This window comes from Neltuma alba, unplaced genomic scaffold (genome assembly GCF_004799145.2).
Source record: "Neltuma alba isolate B1F8T4 unplaced genomic scaffold, ASM479914v2 tig00012634_pilon, whole genome shotgun sequence".
Classification (NCBI taxonomy): Eukaryota; Viridiplantae; Streptophyta; class Magnoliopsida; order Fabales; family Fabaceae; genus Neltuma; species Neltuma alba.
This window is the reverse complement of record NW_021637073.1, coordinates 492,013-516,350: the sequence shown is the minus strand read 5'-3', so window position 1 is coordinate 516,350 and position 24,338 is coordinate 492,013. Positions and strand designations below refer to the sequence as shown.

At 31.6% G+C, this 24,338-nt stretch overlaps 1 pseudogene; it reads left to right on the top strand.

The window, feature by feature from the left end:
* The first annotated feature begins 13,113 nt into the window (after positions 1-13,113).
* On the top strand, positions 13,114-15,919 carry LOC114729440 (MDIS1-interacting receptor like kinase 2-like; annotated as a pseudogene).
* The last annotated feature ends 8,419 nt before the right edge of the window (positions 15,920-24,338 follow it).

The window sequence follows — 24,338 nt, the reverse complement described above, 5'->3', positions numbered from 1 at the left end:
AGATAAGAGAAAACTAATAGAGTTACAATGAAACATATATGTAACAACATATATTGAAGCACAAAATTCAACATTAACCAATTCAAACTAAAAATATAAATCATCCAATGACAATTACAAACATAATCAAACAGTTTAACTATAACTCATAAATTCTAAGACCTACGAAATCACAAATCTATAGTTAAACTAAGGATAATATATAGAAAACTCCTCTAATGAGCTTAGAAACTTATGCCATCTTCACCATCCTCAAGAGTTGTAGCTCTTAGACCTCCATAGCCTCAAGTTTAGGTCCAACTGGAGTAAAAACCTCAGTTATAGCAGCAAGAGTTGGAGGAAAATAAAAAGGAATAAAGGAAAGGTGAAGAAAATGGTGAAGAAAGAAGATGGAGATGGAGGGATGAGAAGGGGGTGAAGAGAACTGTGTGCTATGAGATAATGGAGTGATGATTTGAAAACAGGGTTTCTGGAGGCTCAAGGGGTTGAACTGGGTCAGATCAAGTGAGTAGGTGCTCTATTTTTACACTCTAGATCCGAATCTAGTTTTGCTGATATGACTCGTTCACCGCAGTAAACCCACGGCAAATGGCTATCAGTTCGCCATGGCGAATGATATAGAGGGCAATTTCTTGGTTCTTATGTTGTGCAATCCCTTAGTCTTTGTAGTTGGCTCCAATTTTCAAGTGTTTTGCAATGAAAATCAACACTTTGCAAGATTAATTGTATGAGAAATTAATTAAATACAATTAATAACTAATTATAACAATTTTAGCCCTAGATTAAACTTAATTCCATGCAAACGCTCTTAATCCAAATTATGTGCAATTCCTAGTACTAGAAAAAGAAAGTCTTTTTACACTGGTTAGAATGGGCATTTGACACTGAAAAAGACAACCGGTGTAGAAACAGATGGTGTTAAAAGTTTGGACTTTTTACACCGATTTGGAAACATGTGTAGAAAACTATGATTTTAACAACGACTATTGTACCAACCGGTGTACACTACAAAAAAACAGCTAATTACTAACAGAATTAGCGATGGAAAATTATTTTGTTGCTAATTTCTAACGGATTATCAATGAAAATTCGGTCACTAAATTTAGCAACGGATTAGCAACGTATTAGTGACGGAATTTCTATCCGTCACTAAATTCCATCGCTAATCCGTTGAAAAATCCATTAGTAAATATTTAGTGACGGAATTAGCGATGAAATTTTTCTGTCAGAAATTTTGTCACAGAAATTTCCGTCACTAATTTCGTCAACTAATTCTATTCCGTTGCAATTCCGTCGTTAATTCGTCACTAATTTTAAATTTCATTATTTTATATATAATCTTACAACAATTTATATAATAACATAATTATGAATATAATGATTTAAATATATTTCTAATTAAAAAATATAATAAGAATATTAATAACTTTCTTATACACACTGATATAAAAAAGAAATAATTTTATCATATGTACAATATATTGAAAAATATAATATATGATAGAAATTCAAAAGCAAAAAATGAATTTATATGAACACAAACTAATATTAAAGTGAATTTTGAATTTCAATCATTAAACAATAAAATTTTGATCATGATATAATTAATACTCATAATATAGATTGATTTTGGTTTTCTATACAAAAACAAATGGTATATATAAAGAATTTTAAGAAAATAAATTGCATAGGATACATATATATGTAGGAGAATATTGTTTATCATAATCTATTCAAATCATTTAATTTTTGATATAGAATAATTTGTTAGATTTTATTATAGCAGCTATTTTTTGAATAACTAGATTTTTTTTACTAATCATAAATGGTTTTCATCAAATGTATAACGCATATATAGATAATATAATATAATTTAATATAATACATATATAATTAAATTGGATATCTTATCAATGTTAGTTAAAAAATAAATTTAAAAAATTATTTATGATTTAAAATTCAAAATTAGTGTCATTGGAAATTAAAATTATATTAAAAATATTTTTTAAAAAATAAAACATTATAACATAAATAGTAAAACAACTCTTTAAAAATCATTTTGTCATTAAAATAGTTATGATTAAAATTATCATAGAGTTTTTTTAATTTTCAATCATATATATGTCTATATAATTATTTGTGTAAAAAAATATTATATATATTTAATTTTGCATAATAAGTCAACAGATTAATTGCAGCTCAATTGATAAAGCTGCACACATGAGCAGGGGAGGTCCCCAGGTTTGAGCCATGGAGAAGTCACTTTGAAAAGGAATTATGTGCAGCTCAATATTCTGAAGGTTTGAAATATTTGATCGACGGATTTCAATGTTGAAAAAAAAATTTCCTGTCTTTTCCCAAGACAGAAACCTAGCGTTAGTGTTTCACAAATATTAACATGATCCTATTAGTATATAAAAGTTAGTTGTTACAATGTATAACTTTTTTTGTTTTCCTTTTTCGTTTAGAAAAAACGAGGTGGTAATCCTTTCAGAGGCTGGTCATTTTATTGTTACTTTCATGTGGAATGTTGTGTATTACGCATAGTCAAAGTAAAAAAGTTTTTTTTTTTTATTTTATAATATTGACAAAACTTGTTTGCTCAATAATAAATTTTAATTTTAAGACGCAAGTGATTAAGGGATTAATCCCGCTAACCCCAGTCGAAGTGGGGTTTTTACCTTTTTTTTTAAAAAATAAGGATATATTTATTCGTTTATCTGATTTTCAAAAGGGAAAAAGATACTAAAATGCCTTAAAAAATGCTAAAAAATAAATTAGGGTACATGAATTTTAGAATCTCAAAAAAGACCCCTTATACTATTTTAGAATTTTAAAATATTGTGAAATGATAACATTGTCCTTATTCTCGGTGACTACTTTCATATAACTGACCATCTAGTTTAACTATTGGCTGCTTTGTTTTCAAAATTCCAGTGATTACTTTTATATAGCTATTGACTATACAAGAGTAGTAAATAACTAAACAAAAAGTAATCACTAGATCTCCAACAACATTTAATGCATTTTTTGAATTTTTGAAATAAAAGTAGTAATAACGAAACTAGAGCAGTTAATAACTAAACAAAAATAGTCATCAAAATTTTAAAAATGGAAGTAGTTAATCATAATACTAGAGTAGTCAGTAGCTAAACAAAAGTGATCATTGGAGTTCTAAAAGCAAATGTAATCAATAGTTAAAAAAGAGTAGTTAATACATAAGAAAGAGTAATCAATGGAGCTTTGATGACCAATCAACAGGGTTCGGTGACATGTCGCTAGAGCTCTTGCGGCTAGCCATTGGCAAGGTCACTAGCGTCGAACCTCCGGCAGCCTGAAGTGCTGAGGTAGCAACATTAAAAAAAAATATATAGTAAAGGGCGATTGTGTGATTTTACAAGATTTAAAAATTTCAAAATGGTATAAAGGGTCTGAATTGACATTTTAAAATTCACCCATATTAATTTGTCTTTTAACAATTTCTAGGGTATTTTGTTCTCTTTTTTTCAAAATTGGTTCCTTCGAGTACTATACTTGGAATTATACAATCTTTAGGTTTTTAATTTTTCCTTTGAATTTTCTCTGGGAAGACTTTTTGCATCAATTCAAGGATTTATCAGTGAAAAGTCATCCTATCGTACCTCATTGTCGCCAAATGAAAAGGAAAGGAAAAGTACTCGATATCTCATACTGGCTCATGTTCTTGTAAGGATTAAACAACTTATTTGTAAATATTAAATTAATTAAATTAATTTTTATTATTAAATAAGTATTTTTTTAAAATATTTTTATTAATTGTATACATTAGAATGCAGATCCTTTAATATGACCATAAGAACTGTTTTGATAAAATGAATAAATATGAGAAATAAATCAGATTTAAATATTATATTTAAAATTAAATTAAGTCTTCAACTAATTCATACATTTAGGAGTGGAGATAGTATTTTTGATATATTAATCTTTTGTTTTGTCCTATGTTGAAATAGTCAACATTTCAATTGTTCTCATAAAGTTGAAGCTACATTGTCAACATGGTTTCCAGATCGCTCTTGCCCTTGAAGCTAACGCTCACCTGTTGTTGGTTCTCGGCTGATGAGGCGAGAAGGAGGTTTTAGATACAGAGGCGGCGCTCTTTTTTTTTTTCCTTTTTTTTTTTAATTTCCTTTCCTTTCCTACAGTGTTAAGTTAGCTGTTTTTCGAACTCGTCCATTTTTGATTATATTATATTATTTAGAGTTAATAGAATTTTTGGTACTTTAAATTTGCTTTTATTTTGATTTTGGGTTCTCAAGTTTTAAACCGTAAATTTTAATCCCTCAAATTTCTTTTCATTTAAAATATTAATCTCTATAATTCAATAAAATTATGAACTATTTTATCTTTTGAGGGACCAAAACTTGTAATTTAAAATTTTAGAAACTAAAACCAAAATTCATACAAATTTGAAAAACCAAAAATTATACGGGAAAATGACAGATTAAAAAGCTTGAAATTATGATATCCTAATTTGGGAAGCTAAGGGTTGGATATGACAAAGAGGAAAGTTATTCCCAAGTTAGAATTTTGAAATTCATGAGAAATGACAAAAATGCCTCTTTATTTTTTTAAAAAAGAAAAAGGGTTCAACCCCTCACCACTGATTGCCGCCGACAGAATCTTTTTTTTTTTGACAGATTTTTTTTTGGCCATGTGAGAAATTATTTAAGGAAAGTATTAGGGGTGGGATTTGATCCCATTACCCCTTGGTCATTTGAGCCAATTAAAAAAAAAGGTGACCATTGGGGCATCAATGATTCATTAACTTATAATGCAAAAAAATATATATAAGTTGATTTTTTTAAATGTGGCTCCAGCCCATAACAACAATTTATTTAGAAATGACAAGTCTTGATTGGCAAATGACAAGTCCAAATTTGATATTGACAAAGCATTTTTTTTCTTAATACATAATAGGAAATAACATGTACATTAATTAAAAATATCAATAATTTATCTGGAAATGACATGTTTTGATTGGGAAATGACAAGTCTTAAACTTGAGATTAAGTAATTTTTCACATGGCAAAAAAAATCTGCCACCAAAAAAAACTTTGCCAGCAGCCACCACACTGGTGACCAGCGACTAACCTACTACCGGTGAGGGGTTGAACTTTTTTTTTTTTTAAAAAAAAGGAACATTTTTGTTATTTCTCTTGAATTTCAAAATTTCAATTTGAGAATAACTATCTTCTCTGTCATTTCCAACCCTTAGCTTTCCAAATTAGAAGATCATAATTTCAGGCCTTTTTATCTGTCATTTTCCAAAATTATATTCACATCATTATTTATCTTTACATATTACAAAGGATTTGGATTATCTACTCATTTTTTTCTCTACTTTTGTTCTCCTAACCCCATTCCCATTATTGGATTAAAAATAGATGGCTGATACTTAAACATAAAATAAATAAATTTAAATTAATAAACTTTGATCTAGACAATTGGTACAATTGTACCCTAGTTGAAAATAGGAAAAAAAATAATTTCATAAAAAATTAATAGTGAAACCTTAGCATCATTTTTCTATCAGCATATCTCCTTCATATGAAACTTATTGGAGTTGATCTTGGTGTCCATGAACCGTATTCTGAGTTTAGTTTCATATGAATCAAGTTTTACTGCAAACGGATTTGTAGTTCAGGAGATATTAGAGAAATACTGAACATGTGTCAGAGATGAATGAAAAATAGAGTATAATGTAACGTGATTTCTCAATAAAATGTTAGAGAAGTATGGAACTCGAAAATAAATTTAAGAAACACATGTAAAAATAATCTCTTAAGCTTATATTTGAGTTTAGATGAATGGTGACTCAATGTATATTGATAAAACTTCCAATTGGGCCACTTTAACTTCTAATTGAGCATAGTAACCTTTAATATAAAAATCTAACAGCTTAAATCTTGATATTCCCATTTGATCTTGCAAGTTCTTATTTCTCTATCTTTGTTCTTCTTCTTTTGAATCATTCTCATGATAATTCTTTTCTCTTATTGACTGAAATACACAAGATGATCACATTAAGTATAATAGTTAGTCAAAGCATGAGATAAACATTTGATACAAACTTTTTGCTCTAATATTTAATATTATGCAAACTAATCATATCTAATAATAATAATAAGAAGTTAAAATAAACTTTCAGTGACATTAGAAATACCACTGAAAGTCTCACTTTCGAAAATTCTAAAAAAATCGCCACTTAAAGTCAATTTTTTTATAGTGGGTGATAGGCACAAAGTCATCCAAATTAAATAAAATTAAAATGGGTCTGTCTTAATGAAGAAGAACAGATATTCTTTTTAATTAAAAAGTAAAATGATATTAAGAAACCATGATGTTTATATGGAAGAAAAAGAAACAGGACAAGAATGCAAATTCAAAAACATAAATATGAAAAAGGGCTTTGCTGTATGAACATTAGATTGGTCAATTAAGCCGATACAAATAAGTTGAACTTAATATCCCACTCCCACCAATTAATGTCATTATTGGGAAGACTTCGAGGAATATATTTATTTATATGCAGGTTATTTTTCTAGTTATTCACAATTAAATAAATTAACAAAAAGAATTGGAATTGTTTGCTTCAATTGATGTACACCAGGCCAAGCACATATTTAAATCTTAGCTTAAGCAAGATATATCCAACTCTAGAAATATGATGAGTGTATGAGTTTTTTTCATTGAGTACTGGGCACAGGATGATCAAAATAGATTAAAACAACTACAAAATAGCAAAAGGGTGCTTGGGTATGGCCAGGCCAACTAGCCTGCCGGTTGTCATGTGACGCAATTTATTGCTATGTTCCTTGACGACATGCCAATTAAAATACTTTTTGATTCTTAATGTAAGACTTAACTGAAAAGTTAATATTGGTCATATGTATAAGATTTGTTTTACATATTTATCAATTTTTTTAAATTAACTTTATTAATATTCCTCTAACAATAATCAAGTAAGAGTGTAGAGAAGAAATTAAAGAAGATACTTAGGATATTTTAGAAAGAACATATAATATTAACTAATTTAACTAATATTCTTAATTTACTTAGATTTATTAATTAGGTTCTATATTAAGCACCAAAGGAGTATCAAATATGGCTGTTTGGTCTCCATTCTAATTGGGGTTGGCATAGCTAGCACCGATTGAGATTCGTGTGGCTGATTAATATTCTTAAGAGGAAGATAAATATCATTTTCCCAGATTTCTACCACTTGTTGGAAGTGCAACCAACATTTTTCTAAATTAAGTATCCAAAAAATATGCACGAATGTACCAAAAACTATAAAACTCAAGAAAAATATATGCTGAAATGACATGAAATTCTCAAAGTTAACAGCTATCTGAATAACTAACATTATCAAATAGGGTAAAATTATTTGAGTGTTGTTATCTCATAATCGTCAAATATTTGCTAATTTGGAATCGTCAATTATTTGTTTAAAGAAAACATATCTTAAGGAATCCAAGAAAGACGAAGATTCAAATAGAGCGCTAATTATGGGATGCAGTTTATCAAATATTACAATTATTATCTCTTGTCCTCAATATAAGAGCTAGTTGACTAATTTGCGAATATTAAAAAAATTAGTTACATTAGTTATTTATAATAAATAGGTGTTGTCTTCTCTAAGTATTAGAGTAGAAACCCTTTAATATATGCAATCACGTGAGAGACAGCTTTGGACAAAAAATGAATAAATTTAAAAGATAAAGTAAATTAGGATTTTATATTTAGAATCAAATTAAATTTTGATAACTATCTTTTATATTTATATTTAGGACTAGAGGTAGTACAAGTCAAAATAACACCTTGAATCCTTCCCCACTCCTCCGCCTTCAACCTCTCCCCACAAACTCCTTCAATGGAGACAAGTTGCAAGAGTAAAATCGTGAAAAGTAGTCTTCCTCATTAATCGGTGAGACCTTGGGTTGGAGTTGTTTGTATCAATTTAATTGACTAATCTCAATATTTATTCTTCTTCGTTAACCACAAAAAATAAAAAGACTTGGATGACTTCGTACTGTCACCACAGTTGCCCCATAATTTCATTAGCTTCCAAGCGAAAGTTACACCTTGTTGACATTCTCTATATTTTGAATCGAAGCATCATCAATTTTTTTCCTAATAACAAAAAATCTTCCACTTTAATTTGTCATTTTTTGAAAAAAAAATTTATGCATAAAAAGACAGAATCTATTATTTGCATCTGCTGCAAAAAAAAAAAACAAAAAACGAAAAATCAAAGGCAGGTTATAAATTTCTTGAGGTTCAGGTTAGGCGAAAAAAAATCAAAGATTGGTCGAAAAACAATGATCACATCCAATCTGGTGCTTTCCGTCACAACTTAGAAGATTAAAATGCAAGAGTTATGGCTTCAAAATAAACAGGTCAACAAGTCAATTGCACATAAAATGATAACTCAGAAATAATAATTTACAAAATCGTGAGTAACGATTTTGATCCTTCACCAAGATTTGAAGTTCCAAAATTTTGATCGATAACATGGGCCCACTAACGAAGTGATGCCGAATGGGCAATAAAAAAGGAAACTGCTTTGCACAAAAAAGCATTCTAAACAATGGCTCAGCATGAACTTTGAATCTTCCTTGCATTTAATCTTGTCTTCTCGCTTTTTGGGTCGCCATGCAAGTTCAGTGCAGGAATTTCTTTTCTTTTTTTCTTTTGGGTAAAATATAGGTATCCTCTTATTGGAGGCAATCTGATTCGAGATACTGTCGGGAACTAAAATGGGCACCTCTTCTAGTAGAGATTCAAATCTTAATTCGTCATGTTGTGAGGGACTAGTCTCTTTTGTTAGACCCAATCCCATTGACCAGTGCAGAAATTTCTGAAACTGAAGCTATGATCAAATGGAAGCACAGTCTCCCGCAGGAACCAATATTGGCTTCATGGGTCCTTCCACCCTTCAACAACGTTCAAAGCCCATTTTGAAAATTTCAGATTTGTGGCATAATACTAACAAGTCATTTGAAAAAAAAGAGTAAAACACCCTAAAAAAAAAATACTAAATAACAAATGAGGGTATGTGAATTTCATAATCTCAATTCAGACTCTAGGTATCTTTTTAGAATTTTCAAATCTTGTAAAATTACACAAATGCTCTTTACTATTTTTTTACTATTTTTTTTAAATATTGCCACCTTAACACTTTCAGCCGCCAGAGCTCCAACGCCGGTGACCTTGCCAACGACTAGGCACCAGAACTCCGGTGACTACTTTTTCTTATATATTGACTACTCTCTTATAGCTACTGATTATATTTCTTTTAATACTCTAATAACTACTCTTGTTAAGCTACTAACTACTCTAGTATTATGATTAACTACTTTCATTTTAAAAATTTTGATAACTACTTTTATTTAGCTATTGACTATTCTACTTTCGTTATTAACTACTTTTGTTCCAAAAATTCAAAATATGCATTAAGTGTTGTTGGAGATTTAGTGACTACTATTTGCTTAGTTATTTACTACTATTGTGTAATCAATAGCTATATAAAAGTAGTCACCGAAACTTTGAAAACAAAAGTAGTCAATAGTTAAACTAGAATAGTCAATAGCTATATGAAAGTAGTTACCGAGAGTAAGGACAATGCTGTCATTTAAGATTTGAAATTCTAAAATATTACTTGAGGTCTAAATTAGAATTTGAAATTCACCTCTCTTTATTTATCATTTAGAATTTTTAAGGGTATTTTATTGTCTTTGTCCATAAGTTATCTGTGAAATTTAAATCTTTGATTCAGATTCCCTATTTCCTTTTCTCTCCCTTCTTCGTTTCGGATTTCCTTCTTCCATCTTCCATTTTCGCATACCTCCACAGTCCACCCCTCCTTAGCTTTGTTTTCAGACGCGCTCCAGATTTAGAGGGAAGTGACTATCAAGGTCAATCAACTCGTAGAGCAAACGGAAGACAGTCACCTTTTTTTTTTTTTTTTTTCAATTTCTGTGTTACTTCTTCTGATTTTTTCCCCCCAAACCAACCGTGTAACCAGATTATGTCCAGGACTGGGTGAGAATGATTCAAACCAGTTTGAAATTGTTTTCCGATTCGGGATTTTTACTCTAGTCAAAAATAAAAATAAAAAAAGAAAAGGATTTTTACTCTTAAAATTCAAACTAGTAGATCATTCGCACCTGACAGGCAAGGGTGGGACCACGTCGCACGGCTTATGAACATTTAATATGCCCTTACTAGCAACTGTTCCTTCAAATCTAAAGTGTCAAAATTCGAGGCTATTCTTATTTCTTACAGCCTGTTTGGGTAAGATAGGAAATCATGGTTTTAGGTAGAGGTGTTTAATTTATCCCATCCTGATACCGGTGAGTTCAGAACTGGATAGGACAGGACAAAAAAATTTCAGAACGGGACGGGAGGAGACACGGGATGGGGTCGTCCCGTCCCAGGTTTTTTTTTTAAAATTATTTATTAATAATTATTATCAGATTATTCAATTTACTTATTAATAATAATAATTATTTTTATAGTGATTTTTAGCTCTTAAGTTGTAGTATTTTCTCAACAAAATCTTCTTCCTCAATAAAATAATTCATAAAGTCATCATATAGTGTTTTTTTTACGGTATTTTTTTAAGTATTGTTTTTATACCTTTTTTATACTATATAATTGAGCTTTCTACATAATATTTTTATAATGCTTTTATCTTTAGAAACCCCATAAAAAAATAAGCATTATAACATAAAAATTCATAAAAAATTTATAGCATTTTTTTAAAAGAAAAAAAAAAGGAAGCAGGGCGTCCTAGTCCCGTTAAGACCGGGACAGAATCGGGATGGGACATGGGACAAAAACCTTGTCTCGTCCCTGTTCACTGGGACAGGCTTGTCCTGGTTCTATCCGGTCTCGTGAACACCCCAAGTTTTGGGATCCCAGATTTGTCAAATAGGGAGGAATTTAATAAACCATGGTTTTGGGCTAAAACTATGACTTTAAACTTAAAATGATGGTTTCAGAAAAAGTGAATTCATTTTGCTTTTGATTCAAATTGGAGAGTATAATTGTACCTATCAGAGTGGATCTCAATAATAATATGACTTTAACACCCCTCAATTGTTTTTTTATAAACATATTTAATCTTATATTTTCATAAATATATATACACATATTAATTATTTATTAATTACATTATCCTGTATATTATTAATTATGTTGGTAAAAAATATATTATTAACAATTTTATTTCTTTAAATTAAAATATATTATAAAATCTATCTTTTATGTAATTACCATATTAACTTATGTTTTTTTAGTAATTTGCATGTATAAAAAGTGTTTCTAATAATAACTATCTAAACACTTTCATTTTATCAAAATTACTTTTTCACAGAATTTATTCTTTTTAAAATCTATTCTCTAAATCATGGTTTGGTTTTATCCAAACATTTTGTTTTGTCTTCAAAATCAAACTAGCAGATCATTCCTATTCTAAAATCAAGGACCTGTGAAAAGACGAAGCATCTATGTTAAAGGAACGTGCCACTGTGTACGGCGACTTTCTTATACATGCCGCGTGGAAAAAAGCTATAAAAATTTGACTATTTTTATTTAGCTATTAATTATTTTAGTTTTGTTATTAACTATTTTATTTTAAAAATTCAAAAAATGTGTTAAGTGTTGTTGGAGATTTAGTAACTATTTTTTGTTTAGTTATTTATTACTTTTATATAGTTGTATAAAATTAATACCGAAACTTTAAAAATAAAATAGTCAATAATTAAACTAGAATAGTTAATAAAAGTAGTTACCGTGAGTAAGGATAGTGTTGTCATTTTATAAGATTTGAAAATTTTAAAATCATACCTGAGGTTTAAATTATGATTTTAAAATTCAGCTATCCTTATTTATTATTTAATATTTTTAAAGGTATTTTACTGTATTTTTTTATTAGTCATTTGTGAAATTTAAATCTTTGATTCAGATTCCCTATTTCCTTTCTCTCTCTTCTTCGTTTCAGATTTCCTTTTTTCGGCTTTCATTTTCACATACCTCCACAGTCCACCCCTCCTTATCTTCATTTTCAGGCGCGCTCCAGATTTAGAGGGAAATGACTATCAAGGTCAATCAACTGGTAGAGCAAAAGGAAGACGGTCATTTTTTTTTTTTTAATTTCTGTGTTACTTCTTCTATTTTTTCCCCCCTTCAAGACCAACCGCGTAACCAGGTTATGTCCGGGTCTAGGTTGAGACCGATTCAAACCAGTTTGGAATTTCTTTTTGGTTTAGGATTTTTTTCTCTGGTCAAAAAAAAAGGAAAGAGATTTTTACTCTTAAAATTCAAACTAGTAGATCATTCTCATCTGACAGGCAAGGGTGGGACCATAGCGTATGTCTTATGAACATTTAATGTGCACTTAATGTGAACTGTTCTTTCAAATCTAAAGTGTCAAAATTCGAGGCTATTCTTAGTTTTAAAAATCAAACTAGCAGATCATTCCCATTCTAAAATCAAGGCCTTGTGAAAAGACCAAGCATCTACGTTAAAGGACCCATGCCATTGTGTACGGCGACTTTCTTATACATACCGCGTGGAAAAAGCTGTAGAAATTTGAATCTATATTTTGAATTAAAGCATCATCAAAAAAATTTTTTTCCTGATAACAAAAATATCTTCCACTTTAATTTGTCATGTTTTGAAAAAAGATTTACACATAAAAAGACACAATCTGTTATTTGCATCTATTGAAAAAGAAAAAAATCAAAGGCAGGTTATAAATGTCCCCAGGTTAAGGTTTTTTTTTTTTTGTTGGGGGGGGGGTTTCAAAGATTGGTTGAAAAACAATGATCACGTCTCAATCTCTGCTTTCCATCACAAGTTAAAAGAGAAAAATGCAAGAGTTGTGGCTTAAAAATAAACAAGTCAAGAACTCAACTGCACCTAAAATGATAACTTAGAAATAATGATTTCCAAAATCGTGAGTAACGATTTTGATCCTTCACAAAAATTTTAATTTCTAAAATTTTGATGATGCCGAATGGGCTATAAAAAACGAAATCCGCTTTGCACAAAAACGCATTCTAAACAATGGCTCAGCATGAACTTTGTATCTTCCTTGCATTTAATCTTGTCTTCTCGCTTTTTGGGTCGCCATGCAAGTTCAGTGCAGGACTTTCTGAAACTGAAGCTCTGATCAAATGGAAACACATTCTCCCACAGCAACCAGTATTGGATTCATGGGTCCTTCCACCTTTCAACAACGTTCAAAGCTCATGTTCATGGCGTGGAATAACTTGTGATAATTCTACAGGAAGTGTCATCGGAATAAACTTGGCACACGCAGGCCTTGAAGGTACCCTTCAAAACTTGAACCTGTCCGCATTTCCGAATCTTCTTCGTCTTGATCTCAACTCAAACAACCTCACCGGCAGCATACCAGAAAACATTGGGGTCCTCACTAAACTACAATTCCTTGATCTTAATACTAATCTCCTCAATGGCACTTTACCTCTTTCTCTTGTAAATTTGACTCAAGTTTATGAACTTGATTTTTCCCGAAACCCCATAACTGGAATATTAGACCCACATCTTTTTCCAGATGGTTCTGATCAACCCAAGATTGGATTGATTGGGATTAGAAATCTTCTCTTTCAAGACACCAAGCTTGGTGGTAGAATTCCTAACGAAATAGGGAACATAAGAAATTTAACTGTGTTGGCTCTAGACAGGAATGGCTTCTTTGGGCCTATTCCTTCATCTCTCGGAAACTATACACATTTAAGTGTTCTTAGGATGCCTGAAAACCAACTCTCAGGCATGACCCCCCAAGTTTTGGTAGATTGACTAATCTGTCTGATGTGCGCTTCCACATAAATAAATTATACGGTTCTGTTCCCCAAGAATTTGAAAATCTCTCTTCTTTAACTGTATTGCATCTTGCTGAAAACAACTTCTTTGGAGAGTTGCCACCACAAGTTTGCAAAGGTGGAAAGCTAGTCAATTTCAGTGCTGCCTACAATAGTTTCACCGGTCTAATCCCCATGAGCCTAAAAAATTGCCCATCCTTATTTAGAGTTTGACTTCAACTGACAGGTTACGCAGATCAAGATTTTGGAGTGTATCCGAATCTTACTTACATTGACATCAGTTACAATAAGGTACAAGGGAAACTTTCTGCACAATGGAGTGCCTGTAAGAGCCTGCAATCTCTTCTAATGGCTGGAAACTCAATCAGTGGCACTATACCAAAAGAGATTTTTCAGTTGGACCAATTAGAAGAACTTGATCTATCTTCCAACCAAATATATGGAGAGATTCCTCCCCAAATAAGGAATTTTCATAGGATGTCTGCTTTATCTTTGAGCAGCAACAAACTGTCAGGTTTCCTACTGACTGGCATTTGGAAGCTGTCAAATTTGCAAACTTTAGACTTGTCATCAAACATGCTTAGAGGACAAGTCCCATCCCAGATAGGTGATTGCACAACCTTGTTGTGTTTAAATTTGAGCAATAATGACTTCGTTGGCAAAGTCCTATACCAAATGGGAAATCTTGAATTCTTACAAGTTTTTTGGGAGTTGAGTTTTAACTCACTTTCTGGTGAAATCCCTGCGGATCTTTGTAAACTCAAAAGCTTGATAAGCTTGAATATGTCTCACAATAATACGTCAGGTCCTATCCCTAATTCCCTAACAGAAATGCAAAGCTTGTCAGTCCTTAATCTCTCACAATAATTTGGAGGGTCCTAATACATGATATTGCAATTTTCAATTCTTCTAATCTAGTGGATTTGAGTCACAACAAAAGCATATGTGGGAGGATCCAAGGTTTGCAACCATGCATTGTCACAGCTATAAAACCAATTGGAGGAGGAAACAAAAGGAAGGTTGTGATAGTTGTTGCTACTTCTATAGCAAGTGCACTGTTTGTTTTGTTTGTGCTACTTTTGATTCTTGTCATTCGCTGTAAGAGAAACTTAAGAGCTTTACAACATAAAGCTACAGTCAGCAGGGAAAATCCATTCTCAATATGGCACTTTGATGGCAAAATCATGTATGATGACATAATTGAAGCGACTGAGAACTTTCATGAGAAATACTGCATAGGTGCAGGAGCATTTGGAAAAGTCTACAAGCTGATATTGCGAGGGGAGGATAAAGTATTTGCTATAAAATAGTTCACATGTGAGGAAAATAGCTTAGACGTCGAGAATATAAAAGCTTTTGAGAATGAGATCAAGGCCATGATGGAAACTCACCACCGAAACATTGTGAAGTTGTATGGATTCTGCTCACAAGGGTTGCACACATTTCTAATTTATGAGTACGTCAAAAGAGGGAGCTTATCTGATATGCGTAGAAATGATAAAGAAGCATTAGAGTTGGGTTGGTCACAAAGGGTTCGTATTATCAAGGGGTAGTAGAGGCTTTGTCATATATGCATTATGATTGCAAGCCAGTCATTGTTCACAGAGACATATCAAGCAATAACGTTTTATTGTCTTCAAATCTCGAAGTCCATCTCTCAGACTTTGGCACGACAAGGTTCTTAAAAACCGATTCATCAATTTGGACGACTTTTACTGGCACATACGGTTATGCTGCTGCAGGTGAGTCGATATGATTAAAACAAATACATATATACATGCTTCTTAATTATTTTATTCTGCAAATCATTATTTACTCTATGTTGTGTACTTTGTGCAGAGCTTGCATACACAATGGCAGTGACTGAGAAAGTTGATGTATATAGCTTTGGTGTTTTGGCCATTGAGTTGCTTATGGGATAGCATCCTGGTGATTTTATATCACATACAAATCCATGGGATTGGTCATATCAGCTTGGAAGATATTTTGGACCCTCGCTTGTCATCAATGAAGCATCAAAACTTTAACAAATTGGCTTTGATTTGGCAAATAGCTCTTTCCTGCATACAAACCAACCCTCAATCTCTTCCGACCATGAGAACCATTGCCGACATTATGGAAACAGAGACTTTGCATTAGACCTCATTCTTGTATGCTTAGTTGGCTTGTGCATATATGTTTTATGCATATTTGTTTTTACACAATTTCTTTTATAGACTTTTACACAATTCTTTATGATGCACTAATTCATGTTATTTTTATGTACAGGGACCAGGCGCTCAAGATAGCATCAATTTTCGAATTTTGTGCCGGTCGTCTTTGTTTTTTTTGTTTTTTTACCAGTCGTCTTTGTTGTTTACTTGTGCTTTTGTTTACTTTATTGTAGTATTTAGTGTGGAAGATATTATAAATTATGAAATTTTTGTTTGGTGCTTTGTTTGTAATACACACTTTTGTTACACTATGCTTTCGTTTATCTTTATTGTAATATATATTTGTTATATGCACAATTTTTTTTTAACTATATCCCCCGTCCATTCGATTTTTTATTTCCAGGGACCATTTATTTTTTTCATATAAATAAATATTTCCTTTTAAATGTATCATCAAATTGAATGTTCTAATTGAAGACATTAAAAATTGTGAATTTAGTTTGGTGGCATTGTTGTGTACTTCGTGTGTGGAACTGTTGGTACTTTTTTCTTAACGCTGTTATCTTTTATGAACTAATGAGTGTATATATCAACAAATCACACTTGTTTGGAATACTACTAATGTATTCCACCTAGAAAAACAAAGAAATTGACAAGGGAAAATGTCACATCTAAAGCCAATTGAACTAATAAAATCCCAAATCAGGTTGGTAAATTCAATAATTTTCTAATTGGGTAAAGTAGCACTAATACCCTAATTTTCTTATTGGGTAAAGTAGCCTTTTTTTTTTTTGCACTCTCAATATCATAATCTTGTTTATTGTGTGCTAAACACCCTCAATCATAAAATAATATTGAGGTATTGGATGTAACTAAAAAAATAATATTGAGGTTGTGGATGTATCATAAATAAAATTATGATGTTAGGTGTATCTGGAAGATAGGGTGTTGCATGCTACTTTATCCTTCTTTAATTAAGTCATAGACCCAATTTATTAGGATTTCGAAATGCGGGTGGAATGACTTGACTTTACCCTTCCTTTCTCTTCCTATATCACGTTTGCTCTCTATTACAGCAACCTTAGCTCCATTTGTGCCCACTACATTAAATCTTCTACTGCTCGATTTCTCTTCGCCTCAATTTGGGAACCCTTTTGATGCAGGGCAAGGAGGTGAAAGAGAGAAGGGGAGAAGAGAAGAGAGGGGAGTGGAAAGGGAAGGAGAGACAAGAGGAGAGAAGGTCATGAAATATCAATTCTTATTCAATCATTAAAGCTGATTTCAACTGAAAATCCTAGCCCTTTCTATAAGACTTCTAGAAATATAATATGATAATAAAGTCCTATATCATATCTCACCCATTATTAAAGATAATTGCAAAATATTAAAAGACAATTAATGTAATAAAACATAATTTTAATGGATAAATATCTTTATTAAGACCCCTAGCTGATACCATAATTAATCTGATTAAATCCTAATTGTTCCTTATCTCATATTTCATCATTTCTTCCCCACTTGAAGTACTCAGCTCCTGACAAGTTAAAATTGAGGCACAAATCCTAAGAGAGAAGTGTGTGAGATGACTTCATTTGGAAATTCCTTCAAACATATAAGATACCAAAAGAGAAAAACCTTGGCAAAAATGACTATTCGAATCTTGGAAAGTATCCAAAAACCCTTTCCAGCAGCCAAGATATTGTTAGAGTGACTAGTTCAGCAATGATGTGACCTTGGGTGGTATAGTAAACTGAAGAGGTGGGTTTTTAGTCCAATGAACTTGAACCTTACTAATTTCAAGCAGGGACAATGTTACCTTCATTGATGTTGAATGATTAACATGATCACCAAGTTGAAACTCTTCACCACTGAGGTCAACAGGATTATTATTATCATTAATATTAACTATAGGAGTCTCCATTGGAGCCTATGGGAGCACAGGTGTTGCTGTTGCCATCTCAATGCCATGTCTAAGCCCAATAAGAGTTAGGGGAACTGCCCCAATTGTTGTTACAACGTCAGCTTCTGAATTTGAACAATGATCTTCAACCCCTCTAGAATTGCTTTTTCAGATTGCTTGATTCATCCTTTCATCGAAGGACTCTTTTAACTTTTGGAAAATGTTCATTATATTTTCTTGTATTCAAGCACATTCCTTATCACAACATTCAGCTTTTACTCTACTGTGTTCCTCATCCTTCTCACAACGCTTCTTCCAACGTTGTTTAATAGCTTTGAGACATCTGAAAAAGCATCATGTTCTTTTTCAGCTTTGTGACGCTTCTCAACACCCTTATAGTCTTTTCCAACTACACCTGGACAGAAGCTGGGGTTGTCGTCTTGAAAACACTTTGCTTCCTCATATTTTTACTAGTCAGCATACTTGTATTGATGACGGTCATATGTATATCGATAGGGGTAGAGATGCTCATCCTGTCATTGCTTAGTGCACACATAGCTGCATACTTGTCGTTGATTAGTTCTCAAAATTAATTCTTCAAATTAACTCTTCAAATTTACTCAATGTGCATTGATAAAATCCTAAAAATAGGGAGTTATCCCTGCTATACAATGGTTGCGACCATTTGAGCATGAGTTGAACAAGCTTTGCCGATTTGCAATATCCCTTCAACCATAAACTAATCTCAAAGCCCCATTCTAAAACTACGAAAATGCACCTTCTTGCGCTGAAAGTTTGAACTACTTGCCAACACAGAAATTGCTTCAAAACTATTTTATATTAATTTTATCCCAACGTAAGAAAAGGGAAAAAGAAAGAAAGAAAGATCCTGTCATCAACAAGCTGGAGAATCTCACCAAATTACGTAGCTAGAGATCCCAAAATTTTTTTGAGGGGGGGGCTTATCAATCAGTATTTTGGGGATATAGAAGGTTTATGAAGAGGTTTAATTTTCCAAATTTGGTATAAATAAGTTTGAAGCTAATTTTTGGTCGTTAAAGACCTATTATTTTAAACAATTTAAAGAAAAATAGTTAGAAATTAATTTTTAACCTGCAAGCTTTCGGGAAGCTACCTTATGAGGTATATATAGAAATGAAAAACAAAGAAGGAAAATTCTTATAAAGTTATGAGAAATAATTTTTAAAATTTGTCATGTGACTTAATTCAAAAAAGTAAGGGTAGAATTGTGAATTCATTATTTTGAGCCCGAAAAATGTCATTGGACTAAGATCAAGCCCATTTTTGGGAGGCTAGGGTGTTCCTTGTCAGCTTTATGAGAGGAGAAATTTTCATATTTCATATGGTCTAAGAAATAAAATAAAAGAAGAAAAATGGAATTGAAATGGGAAAATTCTTTAAAAAGACACTGGATGATGAAGCCTTGTCGTACTGTGCTTTAAGGTTCTCAATCAACAACAAAACCAGTGAATGCAATATAGCACAACTTTCGGTCACCTCACTTTGATGATCCTTTATTTATTACTTAAGCTAAGTGCCATAAAGTGCAATAAAATCGAGTTTTAGTTTTGGACATCAATTTGATTTAAAACTAAATGAGTGCTATAAGAATAAACCTAAGCTACTATATTTTTAGTTTTTTAGATAAAGTGAGGATGGAATGGAAATGAATGATGGGAAACTTCTTGAAAACATTTTTTTATGGCAATCATAATTTACTTAAGATAATAAGAGTCTTGTAAAAATCATTAGGCTTTCTTGAAGAACAACCTTAATGACCAATTGAGTCCAATATTTAAATCAATGAATCTTGTTAATGAAAACATTGTTAAACTCTCATAATGTGCAATTTGATAACGATTAATGTAATTGACCCAATGTAACCCAAAATCAACTCAGTATCAAAATATAACCATGCAAGATAAGAGAAAACTAATAGAGTGACAATGAAACATATACGTAACAACATATATTGAAGTACAAAATTCAACATTAACCAATAGTTGGAGGAAAATAAAAAGGAATAAAGGAAAAGTGAAGAAAATGATGAAGAAAGAAGATGGAGATGGAGGGATGAGAAGGGGGGTGAACTATGAGATAATGGAGTGATGATTTGAAAATAGGGTTTCTGGAGGCTCAAGGGGTTGAACTGGGTCAGATCAAGTAAGTAGGTGCTCCATTTTTACACTCTAGATCCGAATCTGGTTTTGTTGATATGACTCTTTCACCATAGTAAACCCACGGCAAATGGCTATCAGTTCGCCATGGCGAATGATATAGAGGGCAATTTCTTGGTTCTTATGTTGTGTAATCCCTTAGTCTTTGTAGGTGGCTCCAATTTTCAAGTGTTTTGCAATGAAAATCAACACTTTGCAAGATTAATTGTATGAGAAATTAATTAAATACAATTAATAACTAATTATAACAATTTTAGCCCTAGATTAAACTTAATTGCATGCAAACGCTCTTAATCCAAATTATGTGCAATTCCCAGTACTAGAAAAAGAAAGTCTTTCTACACTGGTTAGAATGGGCATTTGACACTGAAAAGGACAACCGGTGTAGAAACAGATGGTGTTAAAAGTTTGGACTTTTTACACCAGTTTGGAAACATGTGTAGAAAACTATGATTTTAACAATGACTATTGTACCAACCGGTGTACACTTCAAAAAACAGCTAATTACTGACAGAATTAGCGACGGAAAATTATTCTGTTGCTAATTTCTAACAGATTATCAATGAAAATTCTGTCACTAAATTTAGCAATGGATTAGCAACGTATTAGTGACGGAATTTCTATCCGTCACTAAATTCCGTCGCTAATCCGTAAAAAATTCCATCAGTAAATATTTAGCGACGGAATTAGCGATGGAATTTTTTCCGTTAGAAATTTTCGTCACTAAATTGTTTGTCACAAAGGTTTCCGTCACTAATTCTATTTCGTCACAATTCCGTCGTTAATCTGTCACTAATTTTAAATTTGATTATTTTATATTATAATCTTACAACAATTTATATAATAACATAATTATGAATATAATGATTTAAATATATTTCTAATTAAAAATATAATAAGAATATTAACAACTTTCTTGTACAAATTGATATAAGAGAGAAATAATTTTATGATATGTACAATATATTGAAAAATATAATATATGATAGAAATTAAAAACCAAAAAATGAATTTATATGAACACAAACTAATATTAAAGTGAATTTTGAATTTCAATCATTAAACAATAAAATTTTGATCATGTTATAATTAATGCTCATAATATAGATTGATTTTGGTTTTCTATACAAAAACAAATGGTATATATAAAGAATTTTAAGAAAATAAATTACATAGGATACATATATATGTAGGAGAATATTGTTTATCATAATCTATTCAAAGTATTTAATTTTTTATATAGAATAATTTATCAGATTTTATTATAGCAGCTATTTTTTGAACAACTAGATTTTTTCACTAATCATAAATGGTTTTCATCAAATGTATAACACATATATAGAGAATATAATATAATGTAATATAATACATATATAATTAAATTGGATATCTTATCAATGTTAGTTAAAAAATAAATTTAAAAAATTATTTATGATTTATGATTTAAAATTCAAAATTAGTGTCATTGGAAATTAAAATTATATTAAAAATATTTTTTTAAATAAAACATTATAACATAAATAGTAAAACAACTCTTTAAAAATTATTTTGTCATTAAAATATTTATGATTAAAATTATCATATAGTTTTTTTTAATTTTCAATCATATATATGTCTATATAATTATTTGTGTAAAAGAATATTATATATATTTAATTTTGCATAATAAGTTAACAGATTAATTACAGCTCAATTGATAAAGCCGCACACACGAGTAGAGGAGATCCCCAGGTTTGACCCATGGAGAAGTCACTTTGAAAAGGAATTATGTGATAGCGACACGTGACAGCACACGTGGCAGGCAGAGTTGATGACATGGCAACCGGTAGAGGCGCCACATGACATTTTAATTTGTTTTTCAAAAATTGGGATAGCAACAAATTAGTGACGGAAAAATCTGTAAAGGAAATTTTTGTCAATAATTAGTGATGGATTAGCAATGAAATTTTTTGTCGCTAATCCGTCATTACTCCAATTAGTGATGAAGGAATTAATGACAAAACAAATTCCGTCGCTGAATAAAAAATTCTGTCACTAATAGCATGTTTTTTTGTAGTGGTAAGCATTGAAAATTTAAATAAAAAAAGGTTCATTGATGGTCGAAGAAATTGACCTTTTTTTTATTTAATTTTCTTATACTAGCTAGTTCTTCTAATGACTAAACATTTTTTCGCTAAACAAAAGAAATTGTAAAACCACAAAGCCTAGCAGTTAGCAACTAACTAGTATAGGATTTAGAAAAATAGTTCACTAGGAAGAAAGAAAATAAAGGAAGATGAGCTACTAGTAGTTGATAGGGAGAAAGAAAAAGAAGGCTAGTTCCCTTTGCAAGAATGAGTTAGATCCCTGACAAGTACTTGGTGATTCAAGGTAATACAACTTGGATCTGATTATACTTGAATGACTAAATACTTGGCAGAGTGTCTTATCCTGTTTAATAGACCAAATACGGCAACGATGCCTCAAGCCTCAGATAGCTTGTAACCTTTAATGAACATATTCAAAGCTAATCTCAAACAGAAAGAGACTAGTATTAGGGTTTAGGTAAATAGCCCAGGGAAGAAACAAAATAGGGACGATATTACCAAAGGTGAGAATAGAGTGATGGAGGCAACAGATGATGATGATAACATCAAGTAACGGAAGATGATTTGAGCACTCTATGCCATGTCCATATTTCTTTCTGAGAACACGTGTCTTTGTATTATGGGACTGTGAAAATGAAGGTGAGAGGGTCTTATCTATAACTAGGGCAAAAAGTTAACACCGATTGACATAGAAAATGATGTTAAAAACACGTTTTACATCAAACACAAGATAAAAATAATCACCAGAACTTTGAAAATAAAAGTAGTCAATAGTTAAACTAGAGTAGTTAATAGCTATATGAAAGTGGTCACCGAGAGTAAGGACAATGTTGCCATTTTACAAGACTTGAAAATTCCAAAATAGTACCTAGGGTCTGAATTGGGATTTTGAAATTCATCTACCCTTCTTTATCATTTAATATTTTTGAGGGTATTTTACTGTCTTTTTCTCTAACTCATTTGTGAAATTTAAACCTTTGATTCAGATTCCCTATTTCCTTTTCTCTTTCTTCTTCGTTTCAGATTTCCTTTTTCCATCTTTCATTTTCACATACCTCCACAGTCCACCCCTCATTATCTTCGTTTTCAGACGCGCTCCAGACTTAGAGGGAAGTCAATATCAAGGACAATCTACTCGTAGAGCAAAAGGAAGACAATCATCTTTTTTTTTTTTTTTGGGGGTTAAATTTCTGTGTTACTTCTTCTTCTGCTCCCCCCCCCACCCAACCGCATAACCAGCTTATGTCCAGGTCTGGGTGAGACCGATTCAAACCAGTTTGAAATTTCTTTTCGGTTCAGGAAATGAATCAGACCTGACAAATGGACAAATAGGTTGGTTCACCGAATTTCGATCTGAACCATCTAGACCACTCCCGTTTCGATATTAAAGAAAAGAAAAATAATTGAATGACAAGTGACAACTAGCTACTTGCTCGGTGTTATAAATTCACGGGTCATGCGTGTAGAGATATTCCCATCAAAACTAGTTATGGCTTCTAAGGGGAACTCTCTTCTCTGGCTGGTTCTCTTTCTTTTCGTGTCGGTTCTTTTTTCTCTGGCTAGTTCTTCTGGTGGTGGTCCTGGTATTTTCGATCTTCATACTTGTGATGAGTGATTTCATAATTATTTCATAGTTTTGGTTGTACTGCAATTTAACTTCTTTTTTTAATGCAGGTGGTGGCAATCTTCCCGGAGACGCTATCAACCACAACTACGGGATACCGGCCTCACGATTTGAGAGGAAGAAGTTGAGAACTAAATAAAACGTTACCTGTTGTTTGTACGTTTCATTGGAGCCAAAGACGGATTCGGGGGGAACAGAAGGCATTGATTAACTCCTTAATGTACTTTCCTGTGGCTTTTTGATCTGTCGTTCGTTGTATTGTTCTACTTTGTTGTGGTCTTTCTTTTTGGGTTTTCTCAATTTGTGCGTGTCATCCTTATGGAGGAGCCTGTATCGTTCCAACTTTACCGGATGTCCTTGCCGGGATGTCTTTTTTCTGGGTTTTGTTGTCTTTGCATTGTACTGAACACTTGTGTTCCCCCTGGTCCATCTTTTTATTAATTCATTATTTATAAATATACAAACAGAATATGTTACTCAGAGT